The sequence below is a fragment of the Bison bison genome, unplaced genomic scaffold (genome assembly GCF_000754665.1).
Source record: "Bison bison bison isolate TAMUID 2011002044 unplaced genomic scaffold, Bison_UMD1.0 scf7180017864094, whole genome shotgun sequence".
NCBI lineage: Eukaryota > Metazoa > Chordata > Mammalia > Artiodactyla > Bovidae > Bison > Bison bison.
In genome coordinates this window covers 1,284,136-1,289,289 of record NW_011494666.1, presented here as the reverse complement: position 1 = coordinate 1,289,289, position 5,154 = coordinate 1,284,136, and the positions used below count along the sequence as shown (strand labels likewise).

Sequence of the window (5,154 nt, the reverse complement as noted above, 5' to 3'; positions counted from 1 at the left end):
CAATGCCATTCTCCCAAATCTTCCCACCCTCTCCCTCTCCCACAAAGTCCATAAGACTGTTCTATACGTCAGTGTCTCTTTTGCTGTCTCGTATACAGGGTTGTCGTTACCATCTTTCTAAATTCCATATATATGCGTTAGTATACTGTATTGGTGTTTTTCCTTCTGGCTTACTTCACTCTGTATAATAGGCTCCAGTTTCATCCACTTCACTTTTTTCCATGTTTTTGGCAAGGAAAAATATACCAAATGTTGAATAAAAGTTACCCTACCTGTCAAAAAAATTCTTTATTTCATCTAAATGATTTATGTTTAACAAGTGAAGGCTATCTTTTAGTTATGTGTGTGCTAAGTCACTTCAGTCATGTCCAACTCTTTGCAACTCCATGGACTGTAGCCCACCAGGCTTTTCTGCCCATGGGATTCTCCAGCCAAGAATACTGGAGTGGGTTGCCATTTCCTTCTCCAGGGGATTTCCCGACCAAGGGATCAAAACTGAGTCTCTTATGTCTCCTGCATTGGCAAGTGGGTTTTTGACCACTAGCACCACCTGGGAAGCCCCATCTTTTAGTTACAATCAGTTATAATCAGTGGTATAAATTATAATGGATATGTGAGTTTCAGGTACATGTAAGAAAACATGTGTACATATAGTCTGATAATTTGAGTTACACATTGAAGAATCACAAAATAGGTCATTTCCAACTCAATCTCTGAAGGCAATAATTCTTATCAAAATTATACAAGACTTTTGTTTTCCTGTCAAAGTCATAATATAAAAGTGTAAATGTTATATTTATGCCTGCAAGTCCATGTAATTGATTTGTCTAGAGAGGAAAATATAGATTTGGCTTTTAAATCACCTCCCTGACAAAATAATTCTTTACAAATTGATGTGATCACAAAACTAGCAAAGTTCATTCACCTCTATCAATAATGCATGACCTTTGTGGAACAAGTGAAAAGTTCATGTTTTCTTTCCCTCAATTTTATTTCTACTTCATAAATGAAAAAATGTTAATGTTTTCTTCAAGGATGTGGTAAGAAGGCATGAAAAGGGAAAATAATTACTTTTGTAAGATTCAGTAACTCTACTTAAATCCACTTTAAAATTCTGAAGACAGAAACGTGATTTAATGATTTATTGACATTAATGCTTTTTGCATTAATATTCTGTGTATGCTTTTTGCAATTTATTTTACCATTTTCCCAGGGAATTTCCATAGCTCTCATTTTTAGTACTGTTTAATTCAAATATTTAGACTGCTCAGTTATCTCAAGCACTTAGCTGGGATGTTCTGCTTTGTGCATTTAAAAGCCATTCAGATAGTGGGAGAGCTGACACCCCGCCTTACTCTGGTGGAGCACGACAAGTAATGTTTCAGTAGCTTCACGGGATCCTTTTTGAACAACACCCAAGACAGTGACATCTTATTAAGCTCTCCAAGATTATCAAAGATTCAATTACTATTATTATAAGGTCACAGTGTTATCAAAATATTTTGAACCAACATTTCAGGAAACCAAACCCCAAGTTTTGTCGCCAAGAAGCCGGATTATACCTGCAGCAAATATCTAGATCCTGTCACACACTGTTTATTATTTTTATGGCATTTTCCAGCACTTTTGTCTGCTTCCCAGAATTAAACAACTGAAAGTGTGTGTTAATCGCTCAGTTGTGTCTGACTCTTTGCGACCCCATGGACTGTAGCCCGCCAGGCTCCCCTGTCCATGGAATTCTCCAGGCAAGAATACTGGAGGGGGATGCCATTTCCTTCTCCAGGGGATCCTCCTGACCCAGGGATCTAAAATAACTAAAAAGGGAAGTTTTACTAGCATGACAAATACACTCACTATCACAACATTTCCAAATGTGGATGTCAATCATACCTCAAACTTCTCTTGAGAGGTTAGTTGCTTTCTCCGGTTCATTTGAAAATACTCCTATAAATATCACAGTTTGGACAATACGGAGATAACTTCTCACTTGCGAAAGCATGGAACATCCCAATGGCCCTCAGAAGATAAATAATATTACTACTGATACTCAAGTTAATATTCCTGAAAATTAGCCAGCTCCAATTTTCTTCAGTGACTTTAAGGCAGGATCTGGAAGAAGCCTCCCCACTCCCTTCTCAAGGAATGTGTAGAACAGGAAAGCATCTGGCTCCAAGCACTTGCTCAGAATTGGCTCTTGTAATCCACAGCTAAGGATCAGAAAGGAAGGAAAGGGAGGGGACAGAAATCACTGGCACAGGCCAGGAAGGTTAAAACCTTGGCCAAATCCTGTCTTTGTAGCCTGCAGTGGGAGTTAGATAATAATATAAACACTCCGTTGGATTTCTTTCCAAAAGTGACTCCAAAGTCAAACACAATGCTTCAGGTATAGAAACCTTGCTTTTATTTCGCTAACAAATGGATCTTGTATTAATATATTTTCTTTGGGGAAAATAATTCAGGTTATGGACTGCTTCCCAGGTGGCTCAGCAGTAAAGAATCTGCGTGCCAGTGTCAGAGACTTAAGAGACATGGGTCTGATTCCTGGGTCGGGAAAATCCCCTGGAGAAGGAAATGGCAACCCATTCCAGTTTTCTTATCTGGAAAACTCTTTGGACAGTGGAGACTGCTGGGCTACAGTCCATGGAGTCGCAAAGAGGTGGACATAACTGAGTATGTGTGCGCATGTGCGCACACGCACACACACACACACACACACACACACACACACACACAGTGCATCAACAAGTTTTTGTCCCGTTAAAGCTGGCAATCCATTTAACAGGGTGTCTGGATTAATTCCGGACTTCCCTGGTGGCTCAGACGGTAAAGTGTCTGCCTACAATACAGGAGACATTGGTTCAATCCCTGGGTCGGGAAGATCTCCTGGAGAAGGAAATAGCAACCCATTCCAGTATTCTTGCCTGGAAAATGCCATGGACAGAGGAGCCTGGTAGGTTACCGTCCATGGGGTCCCAGAGTCGGACACGTCTGAGCGACTTCACTTCACTTCTGGATTAATTCTATTTCTGTAGTGTTCCCTCATCTCATCCCCAGCCTCACTTCCAGCCTTATCTCTTAGTTCCAACCCAACTATACTGTCTGTTTTTACACTTCTCATGATTTCTGCCTTTGTTTACACATTATCCTACTTCATCTTCTTATGTCCAAGGCTTCCCTATACTTCAAAGGTTTAGGTCCTAAAAACCCTCCTCAATTCAAATTCTCTGAGCAAATATTTATTGCGCTCCTCTTATGGGCCAGGCATTTTGTTAGTCTCTGAGAATATTATGCTAAATGAAACAGACATCATTTTTATGGAGCATATACTCCTAAGTCAGCAGTAAAGTCTCCTCCTTTGAATACCTAAAGTACACTGTTGTCTCTCTTCCATAATACAGCTTTTTATAACGTCGAGTAATGGGCACAGTTTATCTTCCAGACAAGACTCAAAGTATGACTTCTGTCCTAGGCATCACTCAGCATACCTCACTCAATAAACAGTAGTTGAGTAAATGCTGCAAGCATAAAGAAGCCTCTGAAATAAAGAGCTCAGGAATTAATATCAGAAATGCATTAGCTAATCATGTATCAAAGGTGATAAGCTGACCTAGCACTGGTGAGTTATGACTTTGTAATGTACTGAGGAGGGATGCAGATGGAGAAGGAATGAATGGAGTAAAAACTTCTACACTGATCAAGCTCCCTGCTGGCCAGCTGCTTGGGTTCCCTGAATCCTGGGGGTTGGCGGGGGTGGTGTACAGTTAACATTGGGGGAACAGGAAGAAGGGAAGGAAAATCAGAAGCTTCAGCTCACCAAAGAGAATAAAATAGACAAAAGAACAAGAAAAAGTCATTCAATGATGTGGTTGAAAATGAGTGAAGGTATTAAAATTTCACTTGCTATATTCTATTTTCTCATTCTTGTTTTCTTTTGGTAAACAGTGGAAGTGAATTGTCATCGCTCCGAATCACTTAGTGAAAAGATTTGAATATAAAATGGATATTAATGCAATTGATTCTGTTAGACTCTCAAATTCTGCAAACTTTATAGGACTTAAGTAGAAGAAGTAAGTGCTGGAAACACATTACGATGTGGACTCTCATTAAATAGAAAGTACTTTCCCTATTTTATGCATTTTGTATTCAAAGGTCAGCATTTTCCCTACAATAAAATATCTTTGAAACAACTCACAGACGGCCACTAATTTACATTTTTAAAAATAGAGTGTAAATTTATATAGGAGTTATCATTGTGACTCATTTCTCCCAAGGTTGAATGAGAAATTCAATTCTGTTGATGTTCAGGTAGGAATAGTGAAGACCATCTTCATTTCAGGTGCCATTATTTTTGCAAATATCAAAAGGTAAATCACAGTACTATATATAAATTTAGTATTGCAAGGTCATAGGTAAGCCTGTGGCTTTTATTATAGGGAGTCAGAGACATGAAAAATTTTACAAAAACTCTGCTTTTATCCTGTGTTTTAAAAATATGAAGCAGATGGAAAACTGCATGTGCAATTAACTTTATACTTGAATAACTAAGGAAAGACCATTTTGGGCTTCACATCAGTCACAAAACAAGAAAGCCGCTTTGCTACATCAAAAATTAGCTAGCAATTCTAGCCAAGAAAAATTAGGATGAGGGAAATGAGATACTCTTCATCTATAAACAAGGGCTTAACAAGCTCAACAAAAACAAATTAGACGCTGGGTGAATTTATGCCTCTTGAAAACTGTATATTTCAACTCAAAGCTTCCAGTTGCCCTGTTCACCACACTTGAGAATCATCTTCTAAAGAATGAAAACACCAGTCTATGGCTTTTTTGGGGTTGGTTTCTGAAAAGAAAAATCCGGAATATTCAGCATGTGAAGGTGGAATAAGGCGGCGGTAGCCTTTACTGAAAAGTCACCAGTTTATCTGAAAATCTTAGTGATATCTCTCAACTTCAGGTGCTTAAAGAGAAAAAAATGCTTTCCTTCCACTGCTCAGTCTCCACTCTCACCCTATCCGGAAAATAAAAAGAAAATCCCTTAAATGTGGGGTTGGGGTTATAAATATCTGTTCCACGGAGAGAAAGGAAAAGAGAGAGAGAGAGAGAGAGCGAAAAGGACACGTGGAAGGAAAGGGACAAAACAGAACCGCGTGGAGG

General features: G+C 39.0%; 1 protein-coding gene across 1 annotated transcript in view; it reads right to left on the bottom strand.

Moving 5' to 3' along the window:
* CYYR1 (cysteine/tyrosine-rich 1) overlaps nucleotides 1-5,154 on the bottom strand; it is a 123,010-nt gene that overhangs the window by 117,111 nt on the left and 745 nt on the right. The gene's annotated exons all lie outside the window — the stretch shown is intronic.